Source organism: Amia ocellicauda, chromosome 1 (genome assembly GCF_036373705.1).
Source record: "Amia ocellicauda isolate fAmiCal2 chromosome 1, fAmiCal2.hap1, whole genome shotgun sequence".
NCBI lineage: Eukaryota > Metazoa > Chordata > Actinopteri > Amiiformes > Amiidae > Amia > Amia ocellicauda.
Genome location: NC_089850.1, coordinates 17982728 through 17999773, shown reverse-complemented (window position 1 = coordinate 17999773; position 17046 = coordinate 17982728). Strand labels below are relative to the sequence as shown.

Here is a 17046-nt window from a genome sequence, read left to right as displayed (position 1 = left end):
AGTGTTTCAGATAAGGGGTTTTTGCTCAGGGGCATGTGCTTCATTTCAACCTCTCATTTGCTTCTGCTCTCCTCTTTCTTAAAACCTCTCTCAACTTACTGTGAATAAAAGAACCGAAACTTTCACACGCAGGATGGTCCACTCTTTTAGGACATTTTGTTCCATTTGAACAGAAATGCCCAGAAAGATGTACACAGCTTCAGTTTATATTATTTGAAACTTTGCTATTTCATTGCTAACAGGAGTAAAAGCAGTAACAATAAAACAGGTTTCATTATATCGAAGAGCATCAGGAATCCAGCAGAACTGACAGACTTACTAGACTGATGATTCATACATACGTGTGTGTGTGTCACAGGATGGTCAGTCACAATCTCCACATTGTCCCTCACACTGCCTGTTCAGCTTCCCCAAGATCACACCACTCAAGGGCCCACATTCCTGGCCGATGATGCGTTTCAGATTTGTGTACTGGGTACGGGTGTGAAACTGATGTAGGTGTGTGAACTAGCTGGTAACCGTTGCACAGATCAGCCGAGATTTGTGGGTCATAATATTCTTACACAGCACATTGCACAAGTCGATACTACATAAGAGGAGGCCCACTCCCACGCACACACTCATTTAGCCCCACGCTGAGCAGTTTATAAAATCACTGAATGAAAAAAAAAAAAAAAAAAAAATCCAATCATAGAAGTAAACAAAAATGTACATTGACTGTGGGTTAATTAAGCAGAGGATTAGATTTATTAGTACAATCAGGTGGGAAGAAATTACAGACATGATCCTGACCTCTGCACTGAAATTTTAGGATGCTAGGAATTCTTCAGTTTCGACATACATTGACCAGACCTGTCAACACTTAAACACGTATGCGATCATCCTTTCATAACGCGAACCCTGGACGTTTCCTGTGCTAGCATTTACACTCCCAGAATGAAAAAGTCTTAATTAATCTAATAAATCAGATTGGAATTTCTAAGTTTTTTTGTGGTTTAGTCTCTCAGCCTGCAAAATGTCAGCCTGCCTCCCCTTCATTCCTCAAGCAAAAGAGCTGTACAGTGGAATCTGGGGGACTTGTTTTTGTAACCGGACTAAGCTGAAAAAAACTCCTCAACCTCTTCATTCCCCTTTGATTTCCTGCAGCCTTTGGCTTGGAGGCTGAGCGGCGAAGCTGGAGAAAAGAAGGCAGAGGAGTGGGACAGCTCTGCCCTCTGACCCACTTCTCACACTTTGATGTTCTTCCACATCGGACTTATCCTCATTAGGTCACAAAAACATGTACTTAACTGATTACCATCCCGTGAGCCTCGAGGCGCAGGACAACAGCCATCATTCCTGCAAGATGCACTGCAGCTCAGGTTAAGAGAGAGGGATAATACCTAGACTGAGCAGGCACACCAATTCTTGTTGTCAGTTTAATGCAGCTGAACAAATTGATCTACAGCATATTTCAACCCAGCAGTCTCACAAGTATGCGTGCACACACCATGCCGTGAAAGAAAATGCTTTACACGGGCCTTCTAGGAATTGGGAGAACACAGTTGTTGAATTTCTCCATGTGGTCTTCAAAGCAGCAGCCACCACTCACAGACCATCGCACGTACACTGTGCAGGATCACACAAGAGCGAGCGAGAGTGTCAGTGGGGGAGGTGTACACTTCTAAACACTGATCAAACCAAAGATTCAAGAAGTGCCCTCTCCTTACACACACAGCGTATCCCACTCGCAGCGCTGGAAGCAAATTCCACAGTGAGCTACAGTAACAATTCAGGTTCAACCGGTTTCCCTTTTTGTTTTGCTTTTTCTCCCGGAGAAGAATCTGCCACTGCTGTTATGCTAATGGTTTCTGGGAGTGGCTCTGTGTCAGCTCTACACCCAAGACAACGGACGGGCTGTACTGCAGAGCCCTGCGATTGTTGGCAATGAAGGGCCCCTGCCACTCGCTGCAGCTCAGGAATGTAGCCCTGCCAGGAATCCCAGCTAAAAACACAGGTGTCTCTCACTCATTTTAGGTTTGCACCTACCGGTACGAGCTTGTTGTGCAGAAATGCAAGAGCACGTCTTGTTCAGTCAGCTGGAACCTAAACATATTCTCTGGAAATATACCATTGATTAATCAGTGGTTTATACAACAGCATGAATTATGTTAAACTGATTCAAATCAACACCCAGCATTGTTCCAAAGGAAGGATGTGAATACTTGCCCCCATCAGCAGAATGCATTTGGAATTGCTGTGGGAATGACATACACCTCATTCACAGTTCAAGTTAATCATATTTTTAATTATTTTTTGTAAACCAGTTTACATGAAAATACAAACAGGTTTTTCATGCACAAAGGCTTGTGTTTTTGTAAGAAAGCAATTAGCTGAAAGGATAACAGCATGTTCAACTGCTGAATAATTAATCACAGCCACAGGTCCTTGCCTTACACACAAAGTTTTGCTCCAAGACATTTGTGTTAAGTTTAGGCATAGAACTGGTCCATTTCCCACACAGCAAACTGAAAACTAAGCAGCTGGCAGGTCTTACTGCAGCATACAGTCTGGAATATTTCCATTGTGGAAAAAGGTAACTGGGTCCAATTTACAAAATGCCCCTTCACTTTTACAGGTACAGAAGCATATGATCAGGATGCAAACATTACACAAGTGGCACAACAGGGTGACAATTGTAATGTGATGTGTTTTTACCCTGACAGACAGTTGGGATGCAACATCTACACTGGACCACAATTTTGACAGTCAGATAATGTGGTACAGTTGCTTGTTTATTTGTCAGGCTGTAGGATAGTTCTATTGATCTGCATCAAAACCTAGATGTAACAAAACCCAATGACTAACAGTGGGGCAGCTGTGGCTACTTCTTAGACAGAGGCTGTCTCCATTTCTCTCTAATCTCTTTAAAGACCTGTACTGCTGCTCACATATTGATGTTTTGTGGAAAAAAATAATTGTCTAGGCCAGGCATTAATGAAAGAATAGGAAAGCCCCAATCAACACTTTATAAAGCAGGCCTGTTGTTTTAAAATCTGCCTTTCTGTAACTGGTGTAATCAAAACAGTGACGTCTTGTATAACACACGCTCAGAGTTGCCTGCCGGCGGTGAGAAAGGTGCAGCTCAGCCTGCCTGACAATCTGGTGCACAAGTCTGCCCAGCGTTGCACAAGCCACAGAGATCACCCAAATGGAATAATTAAATTACATTTCTTTGTCTATAAATAATCCTTGAAGTTAATCTGTGTTACAAAGTCTTTTTACCCCCCCTTCAATTTCATCACACTATTTTTACAGCAAAGAGGTTATTTTTCTTTCCATTGAATTATTACCATGTGTGAAGGACAGCATGTTAAACTTCTCAATACCTGCGAATCCACAACACCCTGATTGATTCTGGAGGAATCCCATAATGCACTACTCAAGACATGAGTCTCCACAGCAGGGCACAGCCATCAACTTTTACTGCACTGTCAACATAGCTAACATGTTCAAGCATTTTCTTCCAACAGCTTATAAAACAAGGAGGAATGGAATAACCCAACGCCCACTGACCGTAGCACCTGAACCACAAAGTTTGCAGAGAGGCCTACAGTGCATTGAAGAACAACCCAATTTGCCAGATTAAAGCAATTTTCCACAGCCCAATTTGGAAAATCTTTTGCTAGAGTTCTTGTTCCTCATTCAACATCTTCAATAGAAACTAAAGCTCAGAGAAACTCAATTTAACCACAAATTAGCTGACCACAATACAAGGTACAGTCAAGGCAAGTGGTTCTGTGCCTGCAGGCAGAAACTTTAGGTGTCCAAATCCCTAATTTTGCACTGCAACTTGGCAAGTGCTCTTTTCCTCTTGTGCTTATCCGTTTCGACAAATATGTTACGCTACTTGACATTCTTTCCTTTCCAAGGGCTTTTTAAAGTGCATATGCAACCCTTTAAGCAAATTACAATGAAACAACTAGCCCTTCTGTAACTGACTAACACGTTAAAATCAGCAAATAAATCATACTAGACAGTTCTCATTCCCAGTCGTGCCTCGGCACTTTCAACGTACACTGTCACGTTATGGGAATCTCCCTTGCTTGCGTATCCTGCTCAAACACAGATCTGAAAAGGTGAGTCTGGCGTTAAAGTTACCGATATTGCCAGATTTCTAATTGCGTTGTTCCTCAAAATGAAATGCAAGGCAAAATGTGACAGGATATAACAAAATGTGAAAGCTGATACACCCTCTCTGATCTAAAAACAAGAGATTGTATGTAGGGTAGGGGATGCGAAGAACAGATACTTTGATTTCCTGGCACCAAAGAGACTTACACCAAAAAAAAAAAAAAAATGAAATATGTGTAACAACTGCAAACAATGGAGTCATTAACGAGAAACAATGAAATGACACTTTGCCAGATTGTGCAACACTTATTATTCAACTATTCAAGAGCAGAAAGAAAAGTTACACCAATGTCACACAAATAGCTTGGCACCTATTTAATGAATGTATTCATTTTTAGAAACAGTTTATTTTTTCATATTTTACTCTAAGTTGTTTCAAGCTTCTGAAAGGAGTTTGCCCTTTTAGTTAATAATTTACCATAAAGAATAACTCTCAGCTCATGGTTTAACACTACACTAAACTGTGAACTACATACAAAAAATAAAAAAGACATTCACAGCTCATTTCCATAGAATGAAAAACAAATACATGACAGAAGAGCAGGCTGGGTTTCATGGACTGAAACCCAGCTGACTTACAATTCAACACATTCCAGCAGATTAATGGCCGACCGGAGTGAATGGACGTAGAAACAGATTATTCAAATTTGTGATTGTGCTTTAATACGGATTCAAGACAGGCGACGGGCTCTCTTGGTTATCTTTTGAAAAGAGGTTCAAGTAGCATGCCAAGGCACAAAACAGGCATCAAATTGGTAACCTAATGCGCATTCCTTTCCTCGGGAGCTAAAAACCAAGAGAGGTCTGCATCTTCTCACTGCCTGAGAGGTCACAGTGCTGTAATACCGCCCCCCCCACCCGTCTGCGGCTTGTACCAGGCTGAGATGTTAGCAGGGGAGGAATGCCTGATGTAGGAACAGATGAAACCGAAAACTGTAATTGCTTTTGCAGTAAAGACCTCATGCTGGGACCAAGCACACCAATGTCTGCTCGATAGCCTTTCCTTTCCTTCCCAGACAACAGGCAAAGCAAGCCTTTATTGCAAGGTTATCATGAGTACATGCATTTAGTTAAATAGACCAACAATTGTTTAATTAAATGCATTACATTACAGAGTGAAGTTAGAATTAATTGCAGGTTGCCTATAGAGAAGAATTGACATACCAAGTTGTCATGCACCGGTCAAACCTGGGCCTTGTTATGATACTTTTTAAAAGTACTTTTTAAACTTGCATTGCATTATTCAAGTAGGTATGCAGAGCAGCTGTGACGATATGCTTCTTCGACAACCAAGGTGCTTTGCTTTTTTTTTTTTTTTTTTTTTTCCCCGAACAGTCATGAAAATCAGCAGGATATTTCACACCATGGGAGATAAAAGGCAACGAGAGATGTGCAGACTGCAGTCTGTTTGCAGGGATCTGACAATGATTCACTAATAAACTGCAGGAAAAGTCCTGTTGCACAGTCTTCCTGGTGCATGCAGTAAAGCACAGCACCGACATGACTCCCACAACTGTCAGCCCGCTGCGAACATGCTCTATTATCTCAACCCCCCTGCACACAACACAATGTGGTTTGAAATCAAGTGCGTTTCCCTGGCACTTTGCACACTACAGACTCATGCTGAAGCACAGTAACAGGGGCGCGCAATATACACACCCCAGCACAGGAAGATGATTTAACCACCTAGTTTAATTATGTGAAAAACACTCAAATTAGGAGGACAAGCTACTCTGCACAGATTAGGTTACATATTATTTACTATTCTGTTAATCTCACATTAAGAAAGGCAGACTGTTTAGGAGGTATGATCCCAGAACAGAAGTAACATTAAAAGTGAAGGGTTCTACAGTCTGCTGCTGTGAGTTAATGACAACAGCTGTTCAGACTATCAATGAGCACAATGTTTCAGAGGGGCTCTGTGGGTAAAAGCCTCAAGCTTGGAGAGCAGGGATAGTCCACAGTGGAGGAGTCCAGGTTCAAAACCCAGCTGGCCCACTCAGTCCTTTGAGCTGGGACTCCACAGATGGGACTGGGGAGTACCGTTAGCTCAAGGGCTCGTTATGGAAATATTGATTACCAGCTGCTCAGGCTGATGATAAATAGAAGGGCAGGCAGGCAATCAGTATAGGCAGGTAATGTAGATGGTAACATCAATGCAGAGGTGCTCTTCTCAGTAGTCAGACAGCAAGACCGGCTCCTGACAGAATAGCTAATGATTCTCGCACTTAATTACATTGACTTCTGCTCTAATGTCTCGCCTCTAGCATAGTACGCAATGCTCAGTGATGAAGGCAACTGAGGACACAATGACTGGTAGGTTACAAACGACTAGTGCAACTTCACCCACAGCACATGATGTTGGCAAAAGAAAAACTGTGCTACAAATCCTGCAATATCTTTTTAGACAAATGGGAACAGATGGTGGAGATCTTGAAGCTAACTTTCAAGTGATTGTGTGTGTCTCTGTCCATGTGTGTCCATGCATTTGAAAGGGGTGAGTGTATACAAGCCATGGCAGAACTCAAAAGCAAGCCACCATTCTCTCTCTCAAAAAAAAAAAAACACTAAGTCTTCCCTTCATTTAATTAATACCCAAGAAATAGAGACATCCCTCCCTTTTGTGAACCCAAGAAACAGAAGCATGACTGTTGCTTAAGCCATTGCCTTGTTTTCTTTGTGGGCAGTTATCTGTTGCTTTTACCTCCAGTATCTTGGAAACTGGGACTGAGATGTCAACATTGGCCCAAAGATAAACTACCCAGGCCCCTGTGATAATACGGCAAGGGAGTGCAAGGTTATTTTAAAGGCAAATCACAATGTTCATTGGGATTTATCTCTGGGCCATGTAAATATTGCTATAAAAGGGAAGGGAGTATTTAAATACATTAAAGCAGTGCAAGTGCTTAAGATTTGTTTCTCCCCCAACACTCATTTGATTTTGACCCCATTTCAGGGAAAACAATAGAAGTGACTGTTCAGAAAATATTAACCACCCCCCATTGCCACACACACCTTTTTGTCCTAGCTTAGGGATTTCACCGTTTATTTACACTCAGCAGAGGATTGACAGGGTGCAAAACGGCAGTGTGTGTGAAAAAAATGTAATTAACTCCATCCCCGTCCAAGGTCTGATTATTTGTTTGCAAGAAACAAACCAGAAAAAAAACAAAAGTTTGTATATATACAGTATATTTGATACAGAAACCAAGTTCAGTTACATGCACTTGTACTTCATTAGAAAACTGTTCTCTCTATTTACCTTTATGAGTGCAAGATTTCAACATTTATAATTATACAACAGAAATAAATGAAACTAGAATAGCATCGCTGAGGTTGATTTAATCCTCCAGTGAACTTAAAAAGCATGGAAAGAGTTCAGCCTTCAGTGGTATCTCCCAGTAGCAGTCTGTTTAGCGTGTCCCTGTCTCCTGCACTCCACACCCTGCAGCTGAGAGTGAGAGAGCGGGACGACCACTGTGGAACTGGCACGGCTCACAGGGCGACCAGCGATGAAGCCAGCGGGGTTGAATGAGGCTGCTGACGTGGGTCTCTGACACATGGACGGTGGGACATGATGGACTGGCACAGTTGAAAGGGAATAAAGGCTACAAGCGAGAGGGAAGGAGGCACTTCTGGTTTCCAAAGCACTGCTTAGTTATCAGTTTACGCCACTTTCACCCAATGGGAACACTAGTCTGCTGGGTCATTCCCCTCACACAGCCATTACTTTGGTGAGATTTTAGCAAAGTTTCACATTAGGCAGTAGGACCACATTTATACCTCCCCCTGTTCTTACTATTACATCTAAACACACGCAGTACATCCACCATACATTGCACGTTAACTGCATTAAATCTGAAGAGGAAGGTTGCTTCCCATTTTAGCTGAAGAAATCTAAATACACACACAATCTGAAACCGCACACACAAACACATTGCTACTCCGTGTGGTGGTGTCCATGGCAGCTGTTAATCAGAAGGCAAGAAAAATAAACAAGCTCTGGCCATTCAATGTTGTATTTCACCAAGGCAGTTTCCATGTCACTTAAACACTGGTATGAAGTTAGTATTTAGTGTGCAGTAAAACCTTAATTACCTAAAGGCAACCAAGAAAATGAGCAGCCCATGAGTTTCCAGACAGTGTAATTTAAGGGGTAAATGCACCTTTAGGCAGGGCCATGAGCAACACGTGACCCTACCATCTCTCACAGCACCAGGGCTCAAAACCACCCTGTCACCCCTCCACTGGATCTCTCGCAAGAACAGCACTGAGATGAAGCAACAAAGAACAAACAGAACCCTAAAGCTGAGTTACTTACAGATATGGCTATAACTTGCAGTAAACAAAATATTTAATACATACTTTGTGATTTTTTATTTTTAAAGAAAAATACATCAAATAGGAGGCTAATTCAATCAAAATCAACTATCAAGAGAATGAAACAATAGTATTGTTGGGGTTATTTTTGTTAAGTCTGTGATAGGGTTGCACAATCACAAACCAAGCTGTCACATGTACCATTTTTATACAAGGATGTGAAACACTGGTTCTCTCCATGGACAGATAAGAAGCCCATTTACTGAAACTAAAACTTCAATCTCAAAGTAGGTTTACTTACAGCTTTGCTTTCAACACACATCCACATGCGTTTGCTTTCTTTTAAAAACACTGGGTCAAACCAGAAAAAAGGTTTGACACAAACAAGCAAACGAAGCAGGATGACATGACAAGTTTAGATCAGAGGTGCCCAGCCCTGTTCCTAGGAAGGCCACAGTGACTTTGGGTAATTAATCAATGAAAGAAATGTAACTAAATCAGTGACACTCAAAGGGGGAAGAGTCAAAGAGAGCTGGAGATCCTACAGAACTGTGGCTCTCAGAACCAGGACTTGAGACCCCTGACTTTGACATGTGGCATTGTTTCCAAGAGTGATTTTGGCTCTTCTGGACAGCTCTTTTCTCCTGGATACAAGCTCTACAATGCACTGCTCTGGTGACTTTCATTTAGAGCTGCTAAGGCAAAACTCTGCCAAACACTTCCGGGTCAGAGGAGCTTTAGTGCAAGAGTGTCAAGTCTGTGACTTAGGTCAACAAATGGCTCTGTAACAGGGCTATCTGAAGAGCAGTTGAAAGCAAACAATGCATCTGTTGAAGGCACAGTTTAGTGGGTGAGAAATGAAGACACGGGTCACCCCAATGGATAGAACTTAACCAGAGCAGGATGTCATTTTCAAAGATTTTCCTTTCAAAAGCACAACCAGGGTCTACATATTGAAGCAGCAAAAAAAAAAAACTTGCTTATGTTGTTTTTGAAATGCATTTGATATTGATTTTAGTATAGTTTTTTAATCCAATACACGTTTCTTTTCCATTGTCTTGTGTCTACAAATCTCACACAAAAGCAACATCAAACAGTGCAGATACAAACACAAGACAGACTAAAACTCCTACCAGAGAGATGCAAGCCAGAGGGTGAATACTTCATAGAAAAGCAAAAACGCCTACATAAATTGTGCAATACGGCAGAGGTCAAACAGGAAGTTAAAAGCACAATGTAAATAAATGCTGAAATTAATCTCTTTCAATTCTGCAGAACGCATTTGTATTGTTATTTAAACAGTCAGATCTGTCAATACAACTAATTTCGGGAATACTTTTCCCTATGTGGAGAGACCAGTTCTTGAACTATGACCCACAGTGACCAAGAAGGACCCTTACCAAATCACACCTCTTAACAGAATTAGAGGATAGCCAGCAATGCTTAATCAGGACTCTCTGCCCCTTATCAGTACTATTAAGGAAGATCATCTAATTACAGAAAGCAGACAGTCCTGCAAAGCCAGCTGGAGGCCAGGACTGGCTAGAAAGGAGAGAAATCCAGACAGGACTGACTAATCCCACTGCATTTGTAACATTTACCTTACAATTATCTCTGAGATATGAGCAATAGATTATGATTGGAAATATCCTTAGTAATCTGATAGCCCTGGGTTGAATATAATACAATAAACAAAAATCCCCCAATTACCACCCAGGCTTGCTCCTGAAACCCCAGCCTGATTCTGCCAGGCCCTCCCACCATCCCAACTCCTGCAGCTCAGCTGTGAAGCTTGCATTCTCCAAAATCTCTGCAAAGACATTACTCAGCCCAGCTTCAAATTAGATTAGGTCAAAACACCTTGTCAGAAATGACTCATCCCACTGGAACAAAGATAGACTCACAACAGGGCTAAAGCAGAGCTCATGTGGAGTATTTTTTCTAAACCAGAAGCCAGAGAGCTAAAATGGACTTAATTAAATAGTTCAGCTTCATCAAAAATGGAGTTTGTTCCTCAAGTATCCAATCAGAAAAAGAAAACAAAAACATTAGTGACACCATTAGCCTTAGTATCCCTGTACTGTTAATCTGAACACCAAAATGACAATCTTAGGTCAGTCATTACTTTTATGCAGGATGACTGAATCCATCAAGGCTGTTTCAGGGCCAAGCTGTGTGGTCTTGTACATTAGGTCACTAACCACACCTTTCTAAGTTCAGAGATTGTTTCGGTTGCCTTTTTCGGAAGTCTAAAAGAAAAGGATCCGAGTTGCCAAAATGCATAGAACAAAGGAACCTTTTTTTTTTTTAAATAACCAAAATTATTAAACCTTAATTTTCAAGTCCTATAAATAAGCTTCAAGAAAGCGTGTACACACACACACACACACACACTCCCCCCCCCCCTCAGGCAACATCTGAGGATGTTCATTCCAAGGACAGTGAAAGAGCCTTGCACATGGAAAAGTTCAAACATTAATACTCCACTGGGTTACTATGTGTGGATCCATACAAATTGTGTTATCTTCCCCATCTCCCCCAACAGAAGTACGAAAGACAGGAAAAGTTTAAAAATACATCTCAAGGGGTTCATGTGAAGACTTCAATTCAGAGAGACCAGGTACAGCAAGGACACAGAATTCAGTCAGTCCCCTCCGCACGGCTGTGAGAAAAATCCCCTTCAAGACAGAAGCCTGCAGTGGGCGAACAGCATGAGGCAAGAGCGAGGCTTTGATCATGTCAGTCTGGAGGGGACGCCGTCCTTCATAACGAAAAGGTGAACCAAGGACTTTTCCCTTTCCTTCTCTCCCCCAGACAACCAGCTGCAAAGTTGGCATTAAATGCCAGGTTGTTCACTGAACAATTCACCCAGGGCAAGCAGACTTCCTCAGTCTCTGTTCCGTGACTCACCGGGATCTGATCCCCAATGTTATTCAAGATGTCCAACAGCCTGCAGTGGCATTTCCCTCAGACAGGGAATGAAAGCAGGTCATTGAATCTCAAACAAAAATGGTCTTTCCCAGCCTGTTCTACCCTCCTGTATTATACAGAGGGCGTATTAGCTCTGATTTCAAACAACACCAATGATAAGTCCTAGGTAGTCCGGTCTCATTCAAAGGATGGTCTCACACTGCCTTGTTAAACCACCAAATGCCCCTGCCCCCCAAGGGACTCGATTAGAAAGTGCTGCCTTCATGAATGGAGTTAATATAAGCAGGTATGCAAGCACACCCATGGGTTCATTTGCTCAGCTGCAGTTTAAATCCAAACCATATGAATCCTCCACAATCATGGATTGAAAACAGATTCCTGACATTGTTTTCCCTGTTGGGAGGCTTGACCTCCTTAGTAATCAGATTTAAAGGCGTGACGGCCAAAAGGTGTGGGGTGCGGGGGGTTAGCTTCAGCGCTCCCCTTTCAAAGCAAATATTTTTGTAGCGCAATGCAATCAGTGACCACACTGGAAGAGCAGGGGTAATGTCAGGCCGTCTTCCAGTTTCTCTGCTGCCCCAAAGACAGGCTTGAGATATTGGCACTCGTCAAATCCTCCAAAGAAAAGCCTGCTAACTGATACCCTGGAGGAGCTCAGGTTACCGTACTGTACCTAGCAGTTTGCGTGGCAAAGGTAGGAATCTCAGGTCTAGAAAACAGAGAACAGAGACTAATCCACGGTTGCAGGAACATTGATAGCCCTTTAATTATTGTTATAAGCAGGATTCAGGCTGGATACAGGCAGGGACCACAGCTCCGTTGCCCAATACGTAAAAGTAATACAGACTCTTCCCAACATAAACACACCAGATCGGGACAAGAATGCCCCACCTTGAAGAATATGGGCTTGGCACAATCTTAGAAAGACCTCAAAGAGCATATTCAGTACATTTGAATCCAAGTCTCTTGCAGGGAGTCTGTATCAGTAATATCTCAGAACAGGAAAAGCAGGGTGAGATTTTACTGCCCATCCCAGAAAGGTTAAGTCTATTACAGCATTGAGGTATGACCAATGGGAACCAGACAACGGAAGAGGGCTGCAAATCACGGTCCACCCAGAACAACCACAAATCACCGGGTAAACAGTCAACCGCTGCGACGGGCCCTGATAAATGGGCGAGCCATGGTTACACGGTAGAATTACATGGCGTACAGTGGAGTCACTCAGGGCTGCTAGAACCAGATGGTTTAGTGCTCCTGGAGGAAAGCTAATTTATGAAAGTGTGAAATCTTTACACAGGAGTGCTGGCCCTTAATGAAACAAACACAAACAGCAAATCCATAAAAATAAAAAAAGGGAATTCAGCTACATCACATGAAATATGCGTCTAGGGAGTGGATACTGCCCTTTGTATGCTGCTAAAACTCTCCAGTTTGATTGCTGTGTTGGTGGTGAAAAATAAACCTGACAAATGAGAGTACACAGAGGAAGACCAGATCGGATTGTTTCAAGCAGTGGAGAACAACTGTCAACTAATTACAAGAGCAGAGTGTAGGAGAAGTGCAGTCAATAACAAGAAATATATACATTTAAAAAAGGAGATAAGCTAGTTACAACTTGAATGGGAAGAGAACCCATGCTTTTATTCAATTCCAACTCCCCTTAATTCCAATGCTGTAACTTATTCCCCAGAGAACTTGTGTTCTCAGTAACTATGGTGCTACAGTGTGTGTACTCTACTTGTACACAAGTACTCTCTCCAGAACTAGTCTGATGTTACAAGTACTGTCTGAGGACTTTCAAATGTTTGTTATACCTGCCAAACTGAAAGAGAGAAGAATGATTCACTAATGAAATGGAGAACATGTATGGAGTCGATTCAACCGGACATTCAAATACCAATTATCAGACAATCTTTGAGATATTGTGCATAAATTACCCACTTGTCACTGATTATTAATTTTATGATACCAGACTACACTGGCAAAGAGACTGGTGAAATACAAAGAATTTAAATAATGACAGCAAAATGTCTTGAAAAATGCCCCAGAATGCAATAAAGTGTAGCCTGTACAAAAGAAGATTGTTAAAACATACTTATACTGCTGAACACACTCAGACTTGAACTCCAAGTACCGTTGAATATAATTGCAGTCGCTTTAAAAAATGATAAATAAAATCTGCTCACACCTGCACTTGTGCTTCTCCTTCAACAAAGTTCTTGAACTCTAGTACTTTTGTGAAACCCATGTCTGGTAGAGGAAGCAGGAACAATGCTCTGATGCCAGAGCGTACCGTTTACAGACTGTGCTTTCTAAATCATCTCCGCACTCTTATGCACATTATACTCCCGACTAATGTATTTATAGCACTTTAATAATTTTACTGTAACATCTCCTGATCCCATGTCTACCTCACCCCTTAGCACAAACCAGGGACTGGACCAATTATGTCAGCACTTGTTTGCTCATTTGCACTATAATGTATGCTTATTTTATTACTGCACTTTATAATGCTGTGAAAATGTTTCCTGGGAAATCTGTAAGTCGCCTTAGGTATGAGCGCATCAGTAGTACCATCCTGAACATCTAAAACGGATCTATTTCAGACTTGCATCAGACACTGTACTGATTTGGTCATATTCAGGAAAGACCGTTTTAGAATCAAAAGTCACAACAATGCAGAAGACCGACTAATTTAAATCAAGTGGGGATTTGCTTGCATTGAAAGGGGAAGATAATTAAAGCCAGCTCTGTTATGATATTTCTGCACAGGCATGTAAAGAGGAAACCATCCCCTGCAGACAATGCCCCTTCTGAGATTTCTGCAGCTCTGAAATCTGTCTGACCTAAACCATCTGCACAATAGCTGCCCTGAATCGGGGTGTTTTCAGTCACTCCTATCTGGTGTCAGAAATTGTACACTCATCAGATCAGAAAAGCCTGACATTAAGCTATCAGTTACTCTTCCAAATCCACCCTTCAAACTATGAAAAGTAAAAAAAGCCATAAACAGATTGTCTAGATTGCCACATCACAAGAGCACTGTTTGGTATGAGGCTAAGTAACTGAAAGTGTTAAACCACAATACCGTAATTGCGATTTAAGCAGAACAGAGAATGATGGATGTGTTCATATTGGTGTGAACGACTGTGCCAAAATGCTTTTCATTTCCCTTAATGGCACACTACAAGGATACGAGGCCCAGCACAGTCATTTAATTGTTCCTGCTCCCGCATCACTCACAATTCTCCAGCAGCTCAAAAACAAATCACATTCATTTCAAACAGCAACGCTTTCCCCCAACTGTGAAGACAGAGCAGCCAAAGCTCACAAAAGCAGATTTCACCACATAAACACAACCCAGTTTCACACAAATGGGAATCTCCTCTCCACTTCTGCTTTGAATGTTTGAACTCCCTTTTCCTTTTTATTACTTTTTTTTTTTTTTTTTTAATTTTCTGAGCCAGTAACTTTTTCAAAAGATCTCCCAGCTTTATTGAGTGTACTAAGAAGGTGAACTGCATGGTGACTTGGGTACATTTATAGAGTATGAACATGTCGGGAGCAAAGCCAGAAAGGACGTTTCTAAAGGCAAACTGAAGATTTTAGAGTATACAATGAAGCCATCAAGAGAATGCCAACATTGGTAAAGTGTCTGTTTTAAACCCTCATAGAAACACCTGTAAGTCTGCATTGGAAATGGGAATTTCAACTTTGGGGAAAAATCTGAAATTCACATCGGGGAGAGGGGAAAAAAAGCTGCAGTATTTAAGAGGGTTCTGACACTTGTTTGAAGCCAACCAATGCTTTTGTCTGAGAGGAAACCACGGCGAAAGCGATTTGCTGTGTTTTCTGGTTATCTTTTGGACCGCAACCGCTCCTCACAGGAAACCACACGCTGCTCCCCTCCTTCTGGCACTAGCAGTCGTGTGTGCTTGCAGTGTCCTAGGCGGATAAGTTATTGCACTGCGGGGCTGAGAGGCTCTCAGACGCTGGCTGAAGAGTCACACCCGTGGGATGACTGGTGGGGGGATGACAGGCTGAAGGGACTGAAACGACACCCCGGCTGCACTGCAGTGTGTGCCGCTCCGGGCGCTGCAAACCATTGAGTCTTGTACAGGAACCAGGGATGGGAAAGTTTTCACAGGGAACAGAGGTTACTGAACAGCAGCTGGGAAAGGGAGTGTGAGAACGGAACTGGGGAGGGAGGTGTTGAGCCGCTCAGGAGAAAATGCAAGCAGAGGACATTTTACAGCCTTCTTCACTCTCCTATCATTTTGACTGCATTAGATCAGAACACACAGTCCATCGCACGTCAGTTATAAAACCTGCCCTTTTTCCATTATGATTCAAGTAATTTAGATTTGTAATTAATTAATTTATAATCAATATAATTGGGGAGGGGAAACAGGTATCACAACACTGAAGAAAGGAATGATACCAGACGTAGACAATGGGCCAGGTTAAAACCTACCAAATTGTGAAAAATTGTCTGACATTGTTTTAACTGATGCAAACAAAAAGTGCACAGCATAATTGCAAGAGTCTACCAACACTCATCCTTGCAGCGCGATCCAGGCAAAGCTCTGTTAAGCAAAGAGTGGCTGATATGCAAAACCCTCAAATCAGCACTGGCTTCTTCCGACTGTGAGTACAGATAAGGGCTGTAGTTCCTCTTGCCTTCCAAAAATCATTGCTTGAAAAAGTACAGATTTTTATGTTTTGGAGCTTTTTTCCCGGTCAAAGTGTACACGAAGTAATTATAACAGGTCAATTAGATTTGCATTTCTCATGGTTTTACACAGATCCACTCTTTTTAAGGTGGGCATGCTGGCTTTGTACACAAACATGAATGGGTTTTAATTGAAAATATACATTTTGTTTTGGTACATCACAAAAAAGGCTGCATTCAGTTCTTGCAGATTGAACATGACAAATCACAGTTTCCAATGGAAGGGAAACAATTATAATTGTCGAGCAATTTGAATGAACAAGCATAGGCCATAGAGGAGCACGTGTTGTGCTTTAAAAAGCATTAGAAATGGCTTAATCTCAGTCTTAACAATGAACTACTGTTATTTTGGGTTTATTTTTGTAATTTATGTCCATTTGTTTTGTCGTGTTTTTCTGAATGAAGCACATTATAACCACGCAAACTGGAAAGTTTCCCCTGATAGCTAGACTAGCGTAGGACTTACACAAGAAAAACACAAAAGGCGTTTACACTGCCAAAAACACCAGTCAAGGGAGAGCTGATGAACAGACACCTACACGAATAAGGAAAACTGCACTTTCAGCTGCTCCAGTTCTGTGCCGGGTTAACGATGCACAGCCTTGCACACACATTTTTAAATCCCTGCCTTTCAAATAACTTGTCATCTCCCCCACCCCAAATTTAATTCAACAAGAGCTTTATAGCAGTTGTGCCAGAAAGCTGTGAATCCAGCAAAACTCCCAGTATTACTTTCAGGGCCGGACACAGGCTCATATGGAACTAATTTCTTCCAAATGAGTATCTAAGGCAGGGTCCCACAGGCCAGCACCTTCGCACAAACACACACAGCGGCCACCACCCAGCAGCAAGAACACTAACACCAGGGCTGAGGCAGTGAAGCATGT

The 17046-nt window shown here is 42.0% G+C and overlaps 1 protein-coding gene across 15 annotated transcripts in view; it reads right to left on the bottom strand.

Annotated features, from left to right (window-relative positions):
• afdna (afadin, adherens junction formation factor a) overlaps positions 1 to 17046 on the bottom strand; it is a 93967-nt gene that overhangs the window by 64516 nt on the left and 12405 nt on the right. The gene's annotated exons all lie outside the window — the stretch shown is intronic.